Source organism: Gossypium hirsutum, chromosome D07 (genome assembly GCF_007990345.1).
Source record: "Gossypium hirsutum isolate 1008001.06 chromosome D07, Gossypium_hirsutum_v2.1, whole genome shotgun sequence".
NCBI classification, from domain to species: domain Eukaryota; kingdom Viridiplantae; phylum Streptophyta; class Magnoliopsida; order Malvales; family Malvaceae; genus Gossypium; species Gossypium hirsutum.
Window position 1 is genome coordinate 17204851 of NC_053443.1, and position 24662 is coordinate 17229512.

General features: G+C 34.2%; 1 long non-coding RNA gene and 1 pseudogene across 1 annotated transcript; one reads left to right on the top strand and one right to left on the bottom strand.

The window, feature by feature from the left end:
* Nucleotides 1-290: 290 nt before the first annotated feature.
* LOC121219436 (beta-glucosidase BoGH3B-like) lies at nucleotides 291-12458 on the bottom strand (annotated as a pseudogene).
* A 7105-nt stretch (nucleotides 12459-19563) lies between these two features.
* LOC107910539 (uncharacterized) lies at nucleotides 19564-21092 on the top strand. Its single transcript, XR_001687668.2, has 3 exons — nucleotides 19564-19818; nucleotides 19969-20010; nucleotides 20092-21092. It is a non-coding gene; the product is annotated as an uncharacterized lncRNA (long non-coding RNA).
* The last annotated feature ends 3570 nt before the right edge of the window (nucleotides 21093-24662 follow it).

Below are 24662 nucleotides of genomic sequence, written 5' to 3' on the forward strand. Positions count from 1 at the left end.
ACTTATATTTTTTTTTTGGAAAAGCAATGTGTTTTGCCATTGCATCCAACATTTATTATTATTTAAACATTATTAATTATTATATTAAAATAATAATTTATCATTATATTTTAAAATTTTAAAATATTTCATGCACCATTAGTTATATAAATATTTATATTAATTACTTGAAAGGTATTTAAAATGTACATTTCATGTATATTATATTAAATAATTTAAATTAATTTACTTTTTAGTGTCTAATATCACGTCTAAAATTAACATTACAACTTTTTACCACAATTTTTTACACTAATGTTAACACACTTGATATAACAACCCACACTTTTCCATGACAATTGTTTTCAAAAGAGCAATGCCTAACTAACCTTCCGTAGGTTTAGTAGTCAGACCAAATCCAAATGGAAAAGAGGATAGTAGTGTGGATCACCAACGTTCATGGGGAACTGGTCAACAGTCTTGAACCATGTCCTTGCAAGCTTGCCGGTGAACCCATAGTCACCAAACAGCACATCAGCAACACCTTTGCCCTCAGTCCCTGGAAGCCATGCTACTACGAGTGCATTAACTGACGAGAGATAGGGTTGCATGACAACCGGCCGGCCAGAGATAACAACAACAACACATTTCACAGCCCCACAAACATTGTAAATAGTACGTGGACCAGGCTCGGATAACGGAAGATTCAGGCTGTCACCAAATGTTTCCGCATACAAGGGTTCTCCCACAACAACAATGGCAAAAGAGAATTTGATGGATTTGACAAAGTCTGAATCAGGGTTCTCACTGTAGACAACTCGAGTGGTTGGATCAACCGTATTTTTAATTGCCTGGAGGGTAGTGGTGCCTGCGATCATGCAGACTGTCTTAAGTCGAATGTAGAATATTTCGATTTGATATATGCTATCACCGATCAATCTAAAGCTTACATGATACCAGAAACCATCCAATACATAAGAAAATAAGGACTTCAACAAAGCTTAAACTACGCCCTTAAGATGAATCATTAATAGCACTAGCAAAGTTTGCACAATGATTTTTACCAATTGATTCATTTCAGATGTTGAAAACCAGTGCCTGATATATGACCTGTTAGAAATAACAGTTTCAGTTACTAAGTAGTTATTAGTTAGCAAACTGTTAATACTTTCAGTTTTGAGTCGTTGTACTCTATATATACTTGTAGTTGGTTCTGTGAAAAGTAAGTAAAGAAGATTCTTTCTATTATGTTGAATAGATTTTAACATGGTATCAAAAGCCACTATTTTTCTTTTCTGATCAGAATTTTTTTTTCTTTTCTGCATCTCCATTAATACTGAAGCAGTACCAGGGTTTGATACTCCGCATCATTCTTCCAACACTGGTGGGGCAACTCAGTTTCCTGATCTTGGAAATGGCGGGTCGTTGACTGTTCAGTATTTTCAAAAACATGATACGGTAAAACTTGCAGAGCACAACTTCTTGCTGTGGAAGCATTAGTTATTGCTGATTCTTGAAGGTTACGGGCTGGAAGGTTTTGTATTAGGAACGATTTTGGTTCCTCCTGCGGTCATTACTGAAGCTGATGGTCATCTTGTTGATAATCCAGCTTTTCTTGTTCATAAAAAGCAAGATAAGTTTCTTGCTTTCTGGCTTTTATCGACAGTTACGGATGAAGTTTTAGTTCACCTTACTGCAGCCAAGACGAGTGTTGATGTCTGGGCCACCATTGAGAGACGGTTTGGTACTACGTCAGATATCAAGATCTCGAGTTTGCGTCATGCATTATACTCGATCAAGAAAGCTGGTTTGACAGTTAAAGAGTATTTGTTGAAGGTGAAGACTTTGTGTGATAGCTTAACGGCTGTTGGTAGTTTGGTCACAGAAAGGGAACAAGTTAGTGTTATCCTATCTGGACTTCCCATTGAATATGAATCCATACGAATTTTTGCGTCTGCCACGTCCATCTCTTTAGATTTATTGACTAACATGCTTCTCGATTGTGAGGCTAGACATTTGGCTCTACTTTCTGAAGTTCCTGTGCAGGCAAACTTAACCAAATATCAAGATGATTCAACAGCTTCGAAACCTCCTCGTTCTCAAGCCTTTAGGCAAGGGGATCGTGGTTCAGGCCGTGGCTGGTCGCGTGGGAGAACCAGAGGTGGTGGTCGTGGTTGGTCTCGGTCTAGACCTCAATGCCAAATGTGTGGCAAAGTTGGTCATGTTGTGCAAAACTGTTATCATCGGTTTGATGAGAACTTTGGTCAAAACCCTTTGGTTAATTTTCATCAAGCTCATGGGTTGGCTCCTGCAACTGCATGCTCTCCTTTTCATTGTTCTAGCTCGTGTTCTTGTTCTTCATCTACAACTTCTAGTCAAACTTGGTATCTAGACTCGGGTGCGACGAATCATGTTACCCCTGACGATTCTAATCTGATGTCTGTCTCTCCATATACAGGTACAGGTCAAGTCGTTATGGGCAATGGTAAGTCTGCTTCTATAGCTAACGTAGGCTCTTCTACTATTGTGGCTGGTTCTAGACTTCTACACCTTCAACATGTTTTACATGTTCCTACTGTGTGCAAAAATTTGTTGTTTGTGGGGCAGTTCGCTAAAGATAATGGAGCTTACTTTGAATTTCATCCTTTTCTGTGTTTTGTGAAGGACCTTCAGACAAGGAAGACTCTTCTCGAGGGCCACATGCATGATGGTCTCTACAGGTTTCAGTTTTCCAAGTCTGCTTCTGGTATTGACAGATCGGGTTTGAAGTTTAGCTCGTACTTAGTCAACAGTGCTCAATTCTCAACTGCCACTCTTTGGTACAACAGACTTGGACATCCCTGTTCTACTGCATTGGCTCATGTATTGAAGTCTTGTAAAGTTCCTTTTGTACAAAGTCAATTGGATCGTATTTGTACGGCCTGTCAGATGGGCAAGGCTCACAAGCTCCCATTCTCTTTGTCCCAAACTGTATACAAATTTCCTTTTGAACTTGTGGTCTCTGGTTTCTGGGGGCCAGCTCACATGCCTTCCAATGGATTTTCATACTACGTATCGTTTGTTGATATGCATAGTAAATACACATGGATCTATTTCTTTAAAAACAAATCTGAGGTTCTTCACTGTTTTGTCAACTTTTATCAGATGGTCAAAGTTCAGTTTGGTCGATCTATCAAGATGCTACAAACTGATTGGGGAAGCCAGTATCGTGTTTAACTAAGGAACTCTCTCGTCTAGGTGTACAATATAGGGTCACGTGTCCCTACACCTCTGAACAGAACGGAGTTACTGAACGAAAGAATAGGCAGGTTGTGGATATGGGGTTATCACTCCTAGCTCAGTCTGGTGTGTTGTTGAAGTACTGGTGTTATGCCTGAACAAACAGGCTCCCTACTCCGGTGCTACATCAATTAAGTCCATATGAAGTTCTTTATAATCGCAAGCCTGACTATGGTGTTTTTCGCGTCTTTGGCTGTGCGTGTTACCTAGATTTGAGACCTTTTCAATAACACAAGTTGAATTTCAGGTCTAAAGTTTGTGTTTTCCTTGGAGGTGTTCTAAATGTAAAAGGGTTCCGGTGTCTAGATGAAGATGGTCGTGTTTATCTTACTCGTCATATTCGCTTTGATGAAGATAGGTTTCCATTTCATGATGGCTTTTATTCGAAATTCCCAGCAAATTCCCTGCGGGATTATTGTCAAAAGCAGACATGCTTCCTGTTGTTGTCTTTGGAAATTCTTCTGGCAGTGTGGTAGCACCAGTCCGCACCACTTCTGTGGTACATTCTTCTGCAGCACAACCAAGTTATACACCGTCTCATTCTTCAGTTCACGGTTCTCCTGAAACGACAATGTCTCCCTCATGTGATCAGATTGAATGTAGTACAAGAGCTCCAGCAATAGATAATATTCACCCCATGCAGACTAGGTCCAAAGGTGGAATTTTTAAGCCAAAAGTCTTAGCCTCAGTTATGATTGAGAAGGAGTCGTTGACCATAACCGAAGCTTTTCAAAGTCCTACTTGGACAGAAGCTGCTCGAGCTGAATACGATGCCTTAATTGCCAACCATACCTGGGATCTCATGCCACTACCTGAAGGGCGTAGGGCGGTTGGTTGTAAATGGATCTTTAAGATCAAAAGACATGTCGATGGATCAGTTGCTCGATACAAGGGTAGGCTTGTGGTCAAGGGATACTTGCAGGAAGCGGGCATCGATTTTCAAGAGACGTTCAGCCCTGTTGTTAAGCCAACTACAGTCAGAACTGTTCTTGCACTAGCAATGCCATTCAATTGGTCCCTTAGGCAGGTTGACATTAACAATGCCTTCCTAAATGGGGATCTGAGTGAGGAAATTTATATGATGCAGCCTCCAGGGTTCGAACAACAAGGGACCAATGGTGAGCAGTTAGTTTGCAAGCTCCGGAAGGCCTTGTATGGTCTTAAACAGGCACTTGGGGCCTGGTTTCATAAGTTGAGAGAGTTCTTGGTGTCCATGAAATTCGAAGTTTCCAAAGCAGATAACTCTTTATTCATTCTTCGGTCAAAGTCTCAGTTAATGTATGTGCTGGTCTACGTTGATGATATTATCATCACTAGAAATGATGATCAGGCCATAGGAGAGTTTGTCCACCAACTTCATGCAAAGTTCTCATTAAAGGACCTAGGCAAGCTGAAATACTTCATTGGTATTGAAGTTCGTTACACCTCACAAGGACTTTTTCTTTCCCAAAAGAAATATATTTTGGATCTTCTCCAACGGACGTCCATGGACAGGTCGAATAGCCTGCCAACACCAATGGTCACTACGTGTCATCTCTCTTCTACTTCTGGCAGCCCAGTGGAGGATGATCATCATTATCGGAGTATTGTTGGGGCCTTGCAGTATATAGTAATCACAAGACCGGATATTGCTTACTCTGTTAATAAGGTCTGTCAGTTCATGCACAGACCTTTGGATGTTCATTTTAAGGCTGTAAAAAGAATTTTAAGGTATCTACAAGGGACGTTGAATTATGGACTGAAGTTCATTCGGTCGTCAAATTTTCTTCTTGAAGGATACTCGGACGCAAGTTGGGGTTCTGATGTGGATGATCGCAGGTCCACTTCAGGATACTGTGTGTTTCTTGGGGGGAATCCTATCTCCTGGAGCTCTAGCAAGCAGTAAGTTATCTCTCGGTCGACGGTGGAAGCAGAATACATGAGTGTAGCACATCTCACTACTGAGTTGGTTTGGATCAGGTCATTATTGACTGAGTTGAATGTGTTAATTCCTAAGAAGTCTTTGATTTGGTGCGATAGTTCAACTGCGATTGTTGTAGCAGGGAATCTTGTCCTTCACTCAAAGTTTAAGCACGTTGAGATGGACCTATTCTTTGTCCGGAAAAAGGTTGCAGATGGTGTTCTTCAAGTAGGTCACGTTTCTGCTTCAGATCAGATTGCAAATGTACTGACAAAGCCACTATCAGTAGGAGCTTTCACTAAGTTTCGAGAACAGCTATGTGTGTGTGATTTAAGTCAAGAAGTAGTCACTGATGACAAGAGTTGATTAGTATGGGGAATGTTAGGAATAATAGTTTCAGTTACTATGTAGTTATTAGTTAGCAAACTGTTAATACTTTCAGTTTTGAGTCGTTGTACGCTATATATACTTGTTGTTGGTTCTGTGAAAAGCAAGTAAAGAAGATTTCTTTCTATTATGTTGAATAGATTTTAACATGACCATGTTCAGATTTTGGAGGCCATCGCCAGAAGAAAACTTGAATGCTTTTCTGGGTTGTTCTATTTGTCAAACTGATGCCTATATGCTTGAATATATTTTAAAAATTGAATTCAAGACTACCACTAGTGAGATCATTGCCGCCAAGACCCTGCCATGTGATGGTGCAGCCTCCGCATTGATAGCCCAAGTTATCAGCATGAGTTCCGGATACTAGTATCTTAGTTGCTTTCTTGGGAAGGGGTAACAATGGCTTATCAGCAGACTCACCGTTCTTCAGCAGGACAAGGGTTTTCCTCATAACTTCCCTTGCTAACTCCCTGTGCTCCTGTTCAAAGTTCGATATTGTTTAATAAAGCCAATGTCTGACAATAAATGGCAAGCATCGAAGTCCATTTATAACAACATAATAGGTTCAATAGAAGGTACCTGACTCCCTAATTGGTTCACCAGGCTTTAATCAGCCATCAGATTCTCAAAAAGACCCATGACAAATTTTACTCTCAAGATCCTCTTTACAGCATCATCAATCCTGCTCATTGGAATGATATTGTGCTTAACCTGATAGGTTAGGACATCAATGAACTCCGTGAAATTAGAAACCATGATCTGCACAACACCCAGAGATTGCGTATAAAATCTTAAATGCTTGAGGGGATGTCAAAGGAAATGATATATACTAAACAAGAAATGGTACAGCGTGTGCATCAAATAGTTGAATAAATGACGTAGATAATAATAGTACTAAATATTCACTGACCATATTAATACCAGCACCAACTCTAGCTTCTACAGAATAAGAGTAGTTAGCATGTGGAGGAGAGGTGATCTTATCAATACCGAGCCAATTTGATATAACAAAACCCTGAAATACACCCAAAGAAATATGTCAAACGAAATGCTATACACTGATTTTTGTAGGTAGATACACATTTAGTTCAAGTCATTTTGTTACCCTGAACTTTAGCTTGTTTTTCAGGAAGCCGGTCACAAGATCACGATTAGCATGCATCTTTTTCCCATTCCAACTAGAAAAGGATACCATATTGTTGCAACACCCTTTCTAATAGAGTTTAGATATGCTGGCATGTGAATGCTGAGTAGTCCATTCAAGCTAATCACAGTATTGTTCTTATTTATGCCCTTTGTCGTACCTCTATCTCCCCAAAAGTGTTTAGCACAGGCTGCCACCTTTTTTCTAGTAATGGAAATCAATTGACTAGTTAAAAACCAAGACTTAATCCGACCAGTTTGATTAACTATTTCAAGCATGCATTATGAGAACCTATAAAACTTCATCTACTTACACTGAATCAGGTGAAAAAGTGAAGGGAATTGTCTACTTTATGCTAACCTAGAGTTCATTTTTCCAGTTAGAATGCATAACCGAAGAAGAAAAAAACAAAGAAATAGATGCAAATAACTGGAAAATACTTAGATGTTCAATATATAAGCTGGGGCTAATATTTTGCTTGATCAGTACCTACCTTGCCTTCAGCATAAAGCAGTAGATAGCTGAGCTGACCACTATAGAAAAATGTTATACATCTAAAGGAGGCAGACACTTTCCAATTATCTTATTCGGACTTGGTTGCTTCCACTTTCTAATTATCTTATTCGGACTTGGGTGTGAGTGTATGGGTATGTTCAACCTTTTATTATTTTTATTATTATTATTATTATGTATTTTCATATATTTGGAGGATCCTTGAAGGTCATATCTCCATGCACATGTCTGAAAATGTGTCAGATATGGGCGTTGGGTGTAATAGGCCCAATTTGCCCGGGGCCCATTCAAAATAAGCAAAAAAAAACCAAGAAAAAATAATAAATAAAATTCAGTCCAAAAACAGTCCATTTACATTGGCCCAGATTAACTTTAAAAAAATACAGACTCTAACCCCAAAATATAACAAGACCCAAAATACAAGCCAAGCCCATTTACAAATGGCCCAGTAAAAACCCAAACTCTAGCCTAGCCTAGAACCCAACTCAGCCCAAGATTTTCCCCAAACACCGAAAACCCTAGCAGCAAGGGTTCCCAGCGCCGCAGCAGTGACGTCCCCTTGCTCTCCCTCCGCACGTGACGAGCCCTCGTATGCGCGCGCCTTCACCTCCGTACGTGCCACGTCCGCACCTCTGCATACCGTACCTGCAAGAGACGAATAAATGAGCAGTAAAACAGACAACAACGACACACAAAAGGGGCAGAGAGAAAAAAAGCAAAGATAACAGAGCGGGGGAGATTTGTGTGGATTTTTATTTTTATTTTTATCTGTAAATAGACACTATAAAAAGACCAAGAGCATGCTATAACACACACATTCAATATACGCAATCAGAATACAAAAAAAAATCACAATACCAAAAGGTGATTCCTTTTTTTTCTTTTGCAGATTATTTCTTTTGTTTTCTTTCATTTTACATCTATTGATAGTTTGTTGGGAGAAGAACAGTAAAAAGGAAGAGGGATATACCTGGTGACCGCAACCACTCTCTCCGACGTCATCAGAGTCGAGTGGGGGTGGGAGGATCTGAGGAGTCGAGTCGTCTAGCGGCGCAGGAGGTTTTAGTTTAGGTTTTTTTCTTTTTGATGAAAATGTTAGGTTTTTTTAGTTCATTTTCGTTTTAATCGCAGGACCTGAAACATCGCCGTTTGTAGCTAATGTGATAGCTTCAAAACGGCGTCGTCTGATTACCCTCGACCCGCGCGGTGACCCGACCCAAGGGAAGGATCCGCGCGTTTTGGGTCTGATGGGATTTTTTTGCACTTAGTCCCTCTTTCTTGTAATGCCTCCAAATAAAATTTTATATTTCATCTAATTTGGCCATGCATTTTTGTGTCCATTCCGATTTGGTCCATGCAAGGACGCTGCGTTTTGGGTACAGGAAATATTGCCCATTTGGTCCCCATGTTATCCGCACGTCATGCTTTGGCCCGCTATTTTATTCCATTTTTGATATTTTCCCTTTAATTCTGTTTATGGTCTAAATTGATCATTATTAATTCTGAATCGTATACAAATCTTTTCAAATTGTTATCTTTTAATATGCTTTAAATTTATTGAATATTATTTCAAAATTTCTATTATGTATTTTATTTTCAAAATTGATATTATTATTGGTTCATTTGTTCTCCAAATGTTTTATTTGTTACTCTACATCTTTGCATAGTGTATTTTAAAACATAACTTAAACCTTGTTTTCATAATGATATTATATGACTCTTTTGTATATGTGCATAATTTATATGAAAATATTTTTGGTATTTTTATATGTATATATATATAGCATTTTTAGTATACGTATGTATATATATAATAATATGTTATTAATTTCAATTCTTTTTATGTATAGAAACCTTATTCTTTTTTAAAGTTGTTATTTCATTTCATTTATTTAACTTTTATATATTTTTATTATGTATATACTATTATTTATACTAGATTTTATTTATATAAATCAAAATGTAGGTATCCATTTTAAGTGTTTACTGTTATTTCATATTTTTTTTTTAAATCTTTCATTAAAATTCATTCAAATCTTTTATTTGTTTCCTTAGTTCTATTACCAAATTGTATCAAATATTCACATTACTCATTGTTACTATTGTCTTTTTCTGTTTTTAATTGATTATGAATTTATGGGTTGCTTAATTTTTAATATGGATGTTTGTATAATATGATTAAAATCAATGTTTGTATTTGCATATTATTTGTTAAATTGCCTCTAGTTTAAGTTTAAATTGTTATTTATCTTTTACATTATATGTATCGTGATTCAATTATGTTCTTTTTGTAAAAGTTGATTTTTATTAACGCTTCATAATCGTTTTATTTCATAATCCTTAAAAAAGGGGTTTGGCGTTCATAGGTGCCCGAGAGAATTGTGCCCTAACTTACTGGGCTTCAATTCTTCTCGATAAAATTAGATAATCAAGCGCCCATTTTTATTAAAGCCATTCAATTATTAAAATAAAATTCTTAAGATTTCAAAATGTTGGATCCTAACTTACTGGATACGATATTTTGTTATCTCGATTTTAAAATAAAGGCAATGTTTGATGTTTAAGAATTTTGAGAAATTGACCCCTAACTCACTGGGTTCGGATTTTCCGATTGACTTAAATGATCAAATATCCTTCTCAAAATACATGATTTTCTTAAAAAAAGGGAACAAATCTAATTTTGAAGATCGAATTGTTGCACCCTAACTCACTGAGTATGGCAATTTATTTTTGCAAGATAAGGGTACATTATCATTTTAAAAGGTCGTATTTTAAAATCTTTTTAAAATTTTGACATTAAGACATTAAACAATCAATTCGGTACCAATTTTGGGCGTCACGAGGGTGCTAACCTACCTCGTGCGTAACCGACTCCCGAGCCTGTTTTCTCAAAATTCGCAGACCTAAAATTATTTTCAAGGTGATCTGGTCACACCTTACCCCAATAAAGGATCGGTGGCGACTCCCATTTCCATTTTTTAAGTCGACAACCAAACATTTTTTTAAAAAAAAGTGGTTTCGACATTGGGTGTAGAAACTTCGAGAACAATGAAATAACTTTCCAATCAGCAAATCAGATAATTTATTCTCATCCAACTAATGAGGTATCATAATGAAGAGTTTGGTGGACCTAGTACTTTGTTTCCATTATTCAAGTCATGTTGTATATTTGAAGACTAAATGTTCTGCAATGCAACCCTGCAACATGATTACACCTAAGCACGTACAAAAGATTTAAGAGAAACTCAGGAAACTCGTGATTTGGGAATTTGCCATAATAATTGTGTGTTTATAGTAAAGACTTACTTCCCAGAAACAAAGGGAACACCCTTTTTAGAATTGCCAGGGATGTCTCCTAGTAAACCAGGTATAATCTCAGTCATTAACTGAACAATCTTATGATCCTCACTGTAGCTTTCATAGCATCGACCCCATCTTGGATCCCTGCAAACCTATTAAACATCAACAACAGCAGAAGTAAAAACAAACGCACTCTTAGTACACATGGTCTAGGCTTCTCACAATATTCAGCATTACCGCAATGCATGGAGCAAAAACATAGAAGATTCCTGTAGCTCTAACTTTGAGAGCAGTTGCATCTCCAATCTTCTTGATAAGCTGAGGATCCCTGCAGAGCAAATGAAAAAGATAAATAATCCCAAAAACGAAATCTTTGAACTATTGATTTGACTTTAGTTCCAAGTCTCACCATCACCTGCTTGATTGATAGGGTATCAAAACTCAAATGTAACTTAAGCTATCTCGTTATTCTTCATTCTGTAAATTCCCAGAATGTTGTCCATTTTGATATTTCAAAAACAGAGTAGAATAGAACACCAAATTCATGGAAAGATTACTCTAATATTTCAATGAGAATGCAATTTGCAATTGTTCAAAATTTCATCCATTAAAGTTGGTACTATTACAATTTCTACCTGAAAGCACCATTCCACTTTAACAATAAGACACTTAAGACAACATAGGATAACAACTTTCTATGTAACAAATCAAAAGGGGAAAGTCCAAACCTCAGGCAAAATGTATAACCTTGAACAATAAGAAAAATAGAAAATCAAATAACATGTTTCCCTCAAAGATATAGGCCTTACCTGGTCACTCCAAGACCAACATTATGAGGAAAAATAGTAGCTTTGTACACATTATTGTGGCCATGAACTGCATCAATCCCATATATCATCGGAATCTGAAGACGGGTGGATAAGGAATCCTTTTGAATAGTGTTCACCATCTTAATGCAAGTCTCAGGAGTAGCTTTTATGGCCGGCACACTCCCTCTGCCACTCAAACACTCCCTACAAAACCCATAGAACCTCCAATTACCTCCCAATTCATTAAAGAATACCATTAAGTGAGACAACCATTTAGGCAAATTATAAGGAAAAAAAAAAGATTACTGCATTACACATTGGTAGTAAAGTTAGAAACCTTTATAAGTGGATTTATTTGCTTATCAAATGTCCATTTTACTATAAGAAAATGAGAAAAGTTAACCAATAGAACACATCATAGTGTATTTTCCAATTAAGGAAGACAATCATAGAAATAGAATAAATGAGATATCTAAACAATTTAATCAAAACATGTGAAAACTAAAATATTGGCACAACAAAGATTGTTCGAAAGGTGATTCTGTTTATACCAATAAAGTACTTCTTCATCACATCTGGGGTAGCAACGCTGCGCTCGATCTGAGTCATTTGGCCAATCTTTTCAGCCAAAGTCATCCTGCTCATTAAGTCTTCGATTCTAACATCCACTGGCTGTTTTGGGTCTTTGTACTTCGCATATGTTGCTTCTGAAACAGCTGCTAAGCAGCATAACAGTAGAATTCCCAACTTGGGTATTGAAAATCTACCCATTTTTTGAGTTCCCGGATCAAGTCTTTGCTCTGAAAGCCTGAAGATATAAAGATAGTTGGAATGGTAGTAATTATGCTAAAAGGTATAATTTCAGCATGAAAGCCAAATATTGTTGCTAAATAAATGGCAGAAAAACAATTAAAAAAACAAATATGAAAGCTAAAAGTCAAGTGCTTTGAAGCATTTTCACTTTTCTGTGCTATCAGGTATGTTACTGACAAAAAGAAAGCGTGGAAAACCCCCGGAAGAGGGTATTGTGAGAAAAAGATTGAAGTGAAGCACGTAGCAGGATAATGGAGAAGAATGCAGAGATTAAAACGATAGGAGCTGTAAAACAAAATGAAGGAAGGGTTTGAACTTAAAAAATTACTAGGAATCGATACCATGAAGATATAGACAGCAAGCTGCATTTGGGACGAGGAAATCTCAGATTTCAGGTGTTTCTGAAATGCTATTTCCCGTTTAAATTTCAAAGAAAATTTTGAGTAGTTATCTTATCCACCTCGATAATTTCAACATAACCCCTTGGTGTTTTTATTTAATCGGTTTTTAATTGATCCATTTTCGATTTTGGTATTATAAATTGAATAAATGGTAAATTACACCAACAGTCACTCTATTTTGAAGTAGCTGTCAAAACAGTTATTCTAGTTTTAATTCAGTCACTCAACTTTTGAAAAATAACAAAACAGTCATTTTAACCATTTTCCGTTATAGACATAACGAAAAAGTGGCATGGTAGTTAACCAACCACCAAGTTATTTCCAACCCAAAAAATATATAAGGGTAAATGACAAAACAGTCACTCAACTTTGATATCAATGAAAAAATAGTCACTCAACTTTCAATTCAGTCACTCAACTTTCAAAAAATAACAAATCGGTCCTACTGAATTTAAAAAACCAGACTCCCCAAAAGAAGAACAAATAAAACCCTTGAATGAATTCTTCTTGTTCAGGAAGAAAGTAGAGAACCATGGCTTCCTCATTGTCATTAACCCAAAATACCATTTTCGGTATCCTTTCTAGATTACCTCTTAGGTTCGTGACTCGACTCAAATCCCTTTCCAATGACTGGGCTTACCTCATCTCAACCCCAACTTTCGTTGCCACCCATCTCCGCCGCTCTTCTTCTGATCCATCTCTCATCCTCCTTTGCTACAATACCTAGTCCGATTTCGACTTTGGGATATTGCTGATCACAGACCCGACCCAAAATTTCACTTGTTGACATTTTGTTGTCCCTTTAGAGGAACCACTTCCTTTGTTCCCAAAAATCATAGGTTCAATTGATTGTTTAGTTTGTCTGGATGTTCCCCTTGTTTTGTTTTTTATTTTGTTTTATGCAACTTGATCATGTTGGCAATGCAGTTAGTGTTGCTTAGCTTAATCAATGACCCTTTTGTTTATATCATCATTTCCCATGAAGATCTCGACAAATCCGAGTCGTTTTGGTTTTTGAATCGCTTGGATGTTGCTTTGGAGGATTTTCTCCTCATCATTTTGGTTGTGGGTCCTAATAGTTTGACCTAAAATTATCTTCAATCCCATTTCGATCTAGTTTTCTCAGAGTTAATGACTTTGGGCAATAGAAAAAAACAGTCGAATCCCAATCGTGTGACTCCTCTATTGGGGGGTTGAAAAAGAAAAAAAAGAAAGGGTGGTGGTTTGGAGGTCAACAATGGTGACGCAAAAGATGGTTGTGGTGGAGGCAGTGACAGCAAGATTGTTAGGATAGAAAGAAGAAGTATAAACATATTGGGTCATTTACGCAAAAAAGTAAAAATATTGGGCCATTTATAAAAAAATAAAAAAGGAAAGATGAAAAAATAGTCACTCAACTTTACCTCGTCTAATGTGGCAAGTTAATTAACCACATTAGCTAATTTATTGGCCATGTCACATGTCTCGTTAGGCCTGTAACGGAAAATGTTAATGGGTGATTGATTTGTCACTTTTCGATAAACTAGTGACTGATTTTTTTTTTAAAGTTGAGTGACTGGATTGAAATTTTGCCTCGTCCAACGTGGCAAGTTAACTGGCCACGTCACCTGTCCCATTAGGCCTGTAACAGAAAATGTTAATGGTGACTGATTTGTCACTTTTTAATAATGTTAGTGATTGTTTTGTTATTTTTCAAAAGTTGAGTGACTGAATTGAAACCAGAGTAACTATTTTGTCAATTACTTCAAAGTTAAGTGACTGTTGGTGTAATTTACCCTTGAATAAATTTACATATTCAAACTTAGATTTAAACATTAAACCTTAGTGTTCTTAAAAGTTTAAATATAGGTTGACAAAATCACATTTTTTACATTGAATATATATTTTTTAATTTCAAAATACATTGTGACAAGAATCAAAAGATAATTGAAGCAACTAAGCAAGCAAAGAAGCTAACCTGCATATAAAAGATTAATAAATAAATTTTAAGGGGATGAAAGTTAATAACAAATTTGATTACAATGGACAAATTTGATTTTGATGAGTAACAGTGGCTACAAAAACCCAAAGTAAATGATGGGTGTCGATTCCACCAATATAATCCTACGCCTAATTTGTAAATTTAAGCAGTATAGGAAGTAGGGTCGATCCCTCAGAGACTGGGTTTATTGCAAATTGTTTCTCTCTTGACCAGATTTATGTCGGGGCAGTTGTCGTGCCCAAGAAATTTGGGGGAGGATAAAATTGAAAACCTGAAATAAACAGGGAAAAAAATGCGTGAAAAGTAAAGGCTGAAAATAAAATAATAAAAACAGTTAAATAGATTTGAAGAAAAATTAATTAAACTAAGCTCAGCTTTAGGCACAGGTTTTTCTCGTCTTTGAACCAATCCTCGAAATTAGATGAACCCCGCTTTTTCAATAAGCTAGTTATAGCTACCAAGGACGCCTCGGACACCAACTCTTCCTTGTGTAAATTAGTTATGGAACATCCAATAACTAACCCTTACCGATCGAACAACCAACCAAATGTTCGTGATTTAGAACTCCGGCAGCTTTGAGTTCTAGAAGAGCCTAGCTCGAACCAATGCCCTCAACAGCGTGGAACATTTAAATTCGGTTACTACTTCCCTTGATGAAACCAAACAGCAACCCCCACTTGGCACGCCAATGTGTTCACGGAAAACCAATCAGACAATCGATCCTTTCCGAATTCCAACTGTACGTCTAACCACACTAACTCAAATGATGTCTTTTTTGACTTAGTGTTGATTTGACTTTGTAAGTTGACAAAATCATACTCTTAATCCGGAGAAATAATAAGTACTGGAATTTAGGAGTTAAATTGCTCGAGTTCGTAACTCACGAGTTTTGACAAGGCTAACTCCGACCTAAAGCTGGAAATGGATTTAGTTAACTAAGGTTTGGGGCATATTGGAGTTGGATAAATTAAATAAGGTAAAAATGGGTGAAAAGAATGGGTGGTGTGATTAAGTAACTGGAAATGAAAAGGAAGTTTGAAAAAGAAATTGTAAATGGTTTAAGTTGGTGACAAACTAGAAATTGATAAATTGAAGAAAAAGAAACTAAAAACAACAAGTAGCTTCGTGAGAATGAAGAAGAGATTGCATTCAAAGATGAAAGCTTGATTTATGACTTGATGATTAAATGAACAAAGTAGTTCTCTATTTATACTAGTAGCTTTGTTAAATTAAGAGCCAACTAGCCATAGAAAATCAAGGAAATAAAATATTCCATGATATAAAAATCCGTACATAATCTCCCACTAAGTCAATATAAATTTTTAGCTAATTACATCTTTGGAAAAATTCTGCTTTGGCCCACCTTCTTTGCTCCTTTCTTCAATCTAGCCCAATTGTTTCCTTTTTTCTTCTATTTAGCCACAAATAGCACCCCTGCACAAAATTCAATGTAAACATGGAAAAATCAGTGGTGCATTCTAATAAATTGACCAATTAAATTGCATAAAATATGTATTTTTTAGCATCTAATCAGTAAATTTTTTAATTTAACTTGAACAAATATATTCGATTAGTATTTCATCTCACTTGACTTGATTCGAGAAATTTTTAAATTGAATTAGGATGATAAAATAGGATTCATCAACTCGATTAATTTGAAATTTTTTTATTTGATTCGATTCGATCGAATGCTCTCCCTATTTAAATCCATTAAATTATAAAATTTAATACCCATTAATATTTAAAACCCTGATTGATAATTTAATTTTTTATGATATTCGTTTTAATTAGAGTTTAGGGTAATATATATAACCCAAATTCTTGCTTGAAGGTTTACATATCAGTTATTTCCTCAACGTGATCAGAAGAAAAAAAACCGTTCTGAATTGTATAGCAACTCAAACACTTGAATCTCATTCATTTGGGACGGAAATTGTATGAAATGATGAGAAATTTTGGAAGTACCTGGTTGGATTGCGAGAGGCCAAGTGAGTCGTAGACAATAAGAAAAGACAGTAAAATATAAGTTCAAAAATGAGCCATGAAAACGAAGGGTGGGTTTGGATGGGCGATTGGGTGCGGTGCGGTGCGTTTAGCTTACTTTTTGTCTCACGCTACAGTATCACTACAATATCTAATCTTACCGCTACCGCTGTTTTTACACTAACCGCAGGTAAACGCACCGCCCATCTAAACTCACCCGAAATCTATGTGGAGCTCAGTGAAAGTTAAGTTCAGTTTGGAAGTTGTTGATGGATATATATTCTTGGCTTGCTTGACTTTAAGCGGGTCACATTCCATCAATCATCACTGGTTTGGTTTTTCAAATCCACCATGATTTTGTTTGGTAAAGTTACTAAAATTACCAAACGAGCACTAAATTATTCGAAAATTTTTATTTAAATCACAAGATTGTTAAAATTATTGATCTTGCATCGTCTGCACCAATCAAAAGCTCTATTTTTCTTATCTCTCATAATTCAGTGTTTTTTTCTTCTTCATAAAACAACTTTAAATATCACGAATCTACGAACCAAAATCTAAACAACTTTATTTTTCAATATCCAACACTAGTCGTATAATCAACTTGGACCTATGGTACACTTTTTTACTCGTCGATTGGTACTAATCTACTGTACCGATCATCGAATTATAGCTTAGAGCTCATTACTTAATGTTTTTTTAAGAAAAATTTAATAAATAAATGATTTAATAAAAAAATTCGAATAATTCAATGACTTAAGCGAAAATTTTCAATTAGTATAATCTTCTGTAAATTTTTTAAAATTAAATGATGAAAATAAAAATTTATTAATACTTTAATAAGCTGCATGAGTCTTTTAGAGTTTAAATCTACCTTGGATCCAAATTTTATGTCACAATTATTATTATCTACATTATTTATACGAGGAATTTATTGACACAAGTTTTGTTTGTTCTTTTGTATATAAAACTTTCTTTTTCTTTCTTCTCAATTTCCATTTCAGCTTTTAATAATAATTTTTAATCCATTAATTATTATGAATATTGTAAACAATAAAACATTCTTTTCTTTTGTCTTGGTCTTTCTTTTCTTTTTATTGGATTGATAATTCTATGTTAATCCATTAATTATTATTATATAGTGGGTGGAAAAACACATGTTTTAAAACAGAATTAGTTGTTAATTACATTTTTATGTCAAACTGTATATTGAATATTAAACATAAAACGTTCTAATTTTTTTTTAAAATTAGAATATTCAACATAAATATACAACTAGGATTACAATATGATTATTGATCCAAGTTTGTTAAAAGAAATGAAAATCTTAGACTCATGGAATTTAAGTTGAGTAAACTATATAAATAGCGAACCAATGTATTTTTGTTTTAATCATTCAGATTTAAAATTTTCTATTTCAGTTACTTATATTATCGAAATTTATATTTTATTCACTCATTCATTAAATCACTACAGAAGTGCTGACATAATTATATTTTTATTGGCATAATAATAAGTTTAGCCGTTTAATATTTACAAATTCTATTAATTTAGTTCTAATTCTAAATATTCAATTAATTTAACTTTCAACTTTACACATTATATCAATTTAATCTTAATTCATAAAAATTCAAAACTAAAAATAAACAACTTAAAAAAATGATTTAAAAGTTCACTTTTCAATAAAAAAATATAAAATTTTAAAAAAATACATACAAAATATTTATAAATAAATGAATATTTATTCTTCTCATTCTCTAACATGGCATTTATTAATTAAAATAATAATTTTATTAATAAAACAATTTAAGGAGAAAAAATTAAAAAAAATTAAGCAAATTCAACCTTTTCCTTTTTTTTTCAACAGTAATGATCACTATTTTAGGCTGAGTGAAAAACTACAACTTGAGGTAAAAAAGGATAAGAATCGATGTTTTTAGATTATTACTCAAAATGAGTTTGTTGCGTTTAATTTTGTGCTTGGGGGCAAGCATGATTCGAGGATATATACGTGAGGATGATGTTTTGGAAACTCATGGAAGGTCATGACCAATTCTTAATTCGATGGCATGATGACAGAAAATGTGAAAATCTAAAGTTCAAAGTAAGGATTATCAGTGCCAATGGTTATAGGTGAAGGTAATGCCTAGTGCTTGAAAATTTTGACTGGAATTAAGGAATAATGTCAAACGTATAATAAATCAATTATTATTATTATAAAATAAAACTGAGAAAAAGAAAAGTTTGAATCTTGTATGTGGATTTTTTAAAAATATTTTATTTATAAAATTATTATTTTAATAAATAAATTTCAAGTAAGAAAAAGTGTATTCAATTATTTATAATTTTATAAAATATTGTATATTTTTATCGAAAAATAAACTTTTGAATAAATTTTATTTAAAAGTTTTTTTAATTTTGAATTTTTAAGAATCAAGACTAAATTGATACAAATGTGTAAAATTGAGAGTTAAATTTGTTAATTTTTTTAAAATTAAGATTAAATTGATAAAATCTAAAAATATTAACAATATACATTTTTTATTATGCCAATGAAAAATAGCAATGTCAACACTTCATTAGTGATTTAACAAATAAATGATAAAAAAATTAAAAATGGAATATAGAAGTAATAGATATTACATAGTTTTGTTGGTTAAATGAAATAGACAAGTAATAGTATTAGATTCTTTGGTTGGCTAAAATGATGTTAACGATTAGATCAATAATAAGTGTTAAATGGCATTATTACCCTTAAAATAATTATAATATTTTTATTATATTATTAAATATTTATATAAATTCAATTCAATTAATATAATTCATAAAAATATAAAAAATATAAGTAAACAATTTAATATTATAATTAAAAATATAATTTAGTAATATATATTATAATATATTTAATAGTATAATAGTATAATATATTATTTATAAAAATATGATTTATTTAAAAATAAATCTAAAAATCATATGTAAAATTATTTTATTATATTTAAATATTTAGAAATATTATTAAAAACCTACCTAAAATTTTATTTTATTATTATTTTATCACTTTCGTTTCTTTGATTCTCTCCTTGACAACGCGTTTGGTTGGGGGGATTGCATGCGTATTCCCCCTATGCAGCGGGCCCACAGGTAAACGGGCGTTTGGTTCGCTGTTACCCCAATCCGCGTGTAATCGGTTACCCCCTAAAGCCTTTATTGCGCGTATTAGGTAATACGGCCCCTCATCCCCGATTGCCTAATCGGTGTTTTCCCATTTTCCTATTCCGTTTTTTGCCCTCGTCCTCAACCTTCTGATTCTCCGACGCCTCCTTGCACAGGTAATATTTTTTGCCCTTCCCAGCAGTCCGCCATTGATTTAAGTTTAGGGTTTCTTTGATTTTCTTCATTTTATCAAGAAGGAGGAACCGATTTGTTGTTTTATTTTCACTGTTCACTAACCCAAATCGATTTCCCTTTTCTCGTTTCAGACACCTTCTTCATCGTACTTTTTCCCGATTTGCTGTCACCGGGTAAGTTTTCTAGAGGTTTGCATTCACTCTTTTCACTCTTCACCGATTTGCATTCACCTGATTTCCCTTTTCTCATTACAGGTTGTTGTTCATCGTTTTGAGTTCCCCGATTTCCCTGGTTACAGGTTAGTTTTCCCTTTTTTTTTCAAATTCTTTGTTTTTGTTGCGTCTTGGTCTGTTTGGAACTCAAAACTATATTTACGCCCCCCATTACTACTTCTAATCCCCAAACAATTGAAGATATCCTCCCCAAGTAAAACTCCTCTGCGATTTGTGAGGAGAAACTTGAGGGGACGAATCTGCTCTCCCTTGCTATTCCTTCTTAACTGCTTTCGATCTTTTGTTTTTGTTCTTTGGCATGCTAATGAGCTTTATGATTGTTTAGTTGTTGTTTGGCAATTTTAATCTGCTCAAATTCCAAACAAATATTATTTGCGTAATTTTAGTTGTTCTTGTGTCTTGGTCTGTTTGGTCTGTTTATATTTTGTTGTTAGTAATGCTCTGCTGTTTTGGCTAGATTTGGTTCCAGTTTGCTTAGCTTAGGTGGAATGGTGTTGGGTTTGATATATATTTTACATCTGATACATGGAAGAAATGTTGTTTCTTTTCCTTTGTTATGTAATCCAAATACTTTTAAGGCATGCAAGTATGTTATATTGATTATTAAAGCTATGTTTATTATTTCATAGGTAGTAGTACAGAACCATTAGGTTCATTTTGGTTGCAATCAAAGTTAATAAGCTTAACTGCAGACTTGAGGCAGTGAGCAATTACAGCTTTGTTTTCTAAGTTAGCTTAATGACTGATCCAGACTTGTGAATTGCCATTTAAATTCAGACAGTTTTGTGATACTCTACTGTTGTTTGAAAGAGTTGTGATATGTTCTAGTTCCTGCTTGTTTTGGGGATAATTAATTGCAAGTATGGTAGGATATAGCTCTGTTATTTAGATTTTGAAATGAAATGCTGTAAATGGGTTACTTGATGTAGAGGTAGATATTCGATTAAGGGTTAATTATGTATAAACAATCAAGTTTCAATTTCGATTTCGATGGTTATATAATGTCCAAATTTAAAATGAAATGAAATGCTGTAAATGCTGTAAATTATGTATAAACAATCAAGTTTCAATTTCGATGGTTATAATTTGTCCAAAGTTAAGATTAAATCTTCATATGTTAATTTCTAATAAGATTTGGTACATCAATATTTGTACTGTTACTTTAACCGATTAAAATGCTAACGCAAATTTTTATACTTGATAATAATATTCAAATTTCTTATTTAATTCGAATTGATTATAATACGGTTTTCAAAGAAATTATCAAATTATAAAATGACACTAAAATTAACATAATTATTCATAAAGAGTTTATTCCTTTTCAAATGCGTATAATGTTAATTACTCATGTTTTTGTTGCATCAACGGATAAAATGTTCTCAAAATTAAAATTGATAAAATCTTACTGAAGATTAACAATATCTCAACAAAAATTGAAAGAATTAGCTATTTTATTAATTGAAAAAGATATCTTATACGAGATTTATTTTAATAATTTTGCATCTCTAAAGTTTAAAAAATAAATTTTAAAGTGTTATTTATAATGTTTATTTAATAGTTAGTTAACTAATTTGAAGGTCTAATTTTACAGTTTCTCTTTTTAAGTTTTTAGAAATGTTGAGAGACATTAGGTAAATATATTAACAATTTAATTACCTTAGGAGCAATTTACCTTAAATTTAATGATTAGTAATAAATTTGATAAAATTTTTTTAATTATAATTATTAAGCCTAGTATAGTATTACTTCTTAAATTTTAATTATAATTTTTGAACTCAAAAGCAAAAGCTACAAATTTGAACATGCTTTATAATTTATTAAATCATAATGAGTTTAGTTATAATCTAACAAATACCAACAACTTATTTTAGTTCAATTATACATATACCTACAAATTTTAATTCTGAAGACGAAAAATTTATGCAAATTGCTATAGCCGAAAAAAATTTATAATTTATAAATATATCGATAAAGATTCTACTTTTTGATAATGTGTAATTGCAACTTCAGGGGATTGATACTGAGTTCCAATTTTAATATGTTGCAGTTATGGCTCGTCTGCCTTTAATTACACAAAGTGTGAGGCGTAAAAGAATGGGTATTGCTGTGACAATATGGTTGGAAATCTGTAGAATTGCGATTTGGTTCTTATTTAGAATGGGTGCCAGCCTTAGCCTACATACTTATAGACCAAGGATTATGTCCTATACCTTAGATTTTTATGCAAAATGGGATTATGTGAAAAGTCTTGTATATGCTAGTGACGAGACCTGTATTCAACAAGTTAGGATGAATAGATCTGCCTTTTTTAAACTATGTGAGATGTTAGAATCGATAGGGGGATTGAAGTCGTCAAGAAACATGCTTGTTGATGAGCAAGTAGCAATGTTTTTACATATCATCTCCCATCACCTGAAAAATCGAGTTATCAAGCATCACTTTAGAAGGTCTGGGGAAACTGTTAGCAGATCATTTCATAGTGTTTTAAATGCTGTCATACGCTTAGAAGATGTCTTATTTAAAAAGCCGGAGCCAATTACAGCTGATTCTTCTGACATAAGGTGGAAATGGTTTAAGGTATTAGACTGAGTTTTATATATACCTTGTACAACATTTAGTTGACTTAGATTTAAATTAGTATTCTAACTCAAGGTTTTATATCATGTGATATAGAATTGCTTAGGTGCTCTTGATGGAACCCACATCAAGATTAGGGTGCCAACAGTTGATAAACCTAGATATCGAACCCGAAAAGGTGACATAGCAACAAATATGCTAGGTGTTTGTACACCTGAGATGCAATTTGTTTATGTTCTTCCTGGTTGGGAAGGTTCAGTTGCCGATGGACAGGTGCTTCGAGATGCCATTAGTAGAAGACATGGACTAAAAGTTCCTCATGGTAAAGTGTATAGTTAGAGGAATTTGAATTATTCATTAAGATCAAACTTTGTGTGCTGAATTAATCATTTATTAAAAAAATTATTTTATAGGTTGTTATTATCTAGTTGATGCCGGATACACAAATTGTGAGGGATTTCTTGCACCATTTAGAGGACAGCGATATCATCTGAACGAGTGGCGTCAGGGTTATCAGCCAAGTTCTCCGCAAGAGTTTTTTAATATGAAACATGCCTCAGCACGTAATGTCATTGAAAGATGCTTTGGCTTATTAAAACTTAGATGGGGAATACTTAGGAGTCCATCGTTTTATCCTGTAAGGGTGCACAATAGAATTATTATTGCATGTTGTTTGCTCCATAATTTTATTCGAACCCATATGAGTATTGATCCCATTGAATTGGAGGTGGGAGAAGGATTACCTACTAATGTGGTGAATGACGATGAACTGAATATCACAAATATTCATCCATCGAATGCTTGGGCTACTTGGAGGATGGAACTAGCCAACCAAATGTTCGATGAATGGCAAGCATCTAGAAATTAGTTAGGTTTAGGGACAAATTGAGTTACAATTAATTTGTTGATGTTATTTTGTGTATCTACTTTATGAAACTTTGGTGGTGTTTGATTAAAATTCTGTATTGTACTAAACTTTGTTGAATTATAATTTAATTATCTTTTCATTCAGCATGTGTTATTTCATTAAATTTAGTATTGAGCTTTTGATTCATGATATTGAACTAACGATATAATATTATAAACTGTTCACCTTTTGATTCATGATATTAAAAACAGTAAATAATGTTACTTTGTTTTTTTTTCTTAAGATAATTATTTCAGGTGTTCCACAATCACATGCTTCTTCTCAAGCTTCTCGAGGAAGCAAAAGAAAATGGATACCAGAAGAAGATGCAGCCTTGGTTTCTTGCATGGTGGATTTGCACAATGTAGGAACATTTAATGCTGATACCGGGTTCAAGGCCGGTTATTTGAACGAGCTAGAAAAAATGCTAGAAAAGGCTTTACCAAGAGCAATGTTGAAGGCGAAGCCAAATATTGAATCTCGGATTAGGTGCCTAAAAAGGGAATGGTCAGTCGTCTACGACATGCTTAATGGCCAAAACAACAGCGATTTTGGTTGGGACGAGCATAGGCAGCTCGTTGTTGCTGAAGATGCAGTTTGGGAATCCTATGTAAAGGTAAAATGTATTTCAAGTATTTATTTGTTTTTTTTACAAAACTTATAACTAATATGATTTCCTCATTTTTTTTAGAGTCACAAAGAAGCCTCCCAGTTCAGACATCGTTCTTTCCCTTACTACAACTAGCTTACTGCCATATACGCAAGAGATCGGGCGACTGGGAAAGACGCTCAAACAGCTGCTGATGTTCTTGAAGAAATACATGCTGAGGATGAACGTACTACATATATGAATGAAGAGAGAAACACATTCTATGACTGCGAAGCTGACGTCTCTTTAGACGACATGGATGTTTCTGGTACAGATCCGCGAGGAGATAGAGACCAAGGGGGTTCCTCATCTTCAAACAAGAGAAAGAAGAAATCTGATGCTCGTGATAATGTGTATTCTTCATTTGATGAGGCTGCCACTTTGTTGGGGGAAAAAATCCAGGCCGTTGGCGATCAAATCAGTAGGAGTATTGCCTCCGAGGTGGTAGTTCAGCAGAAG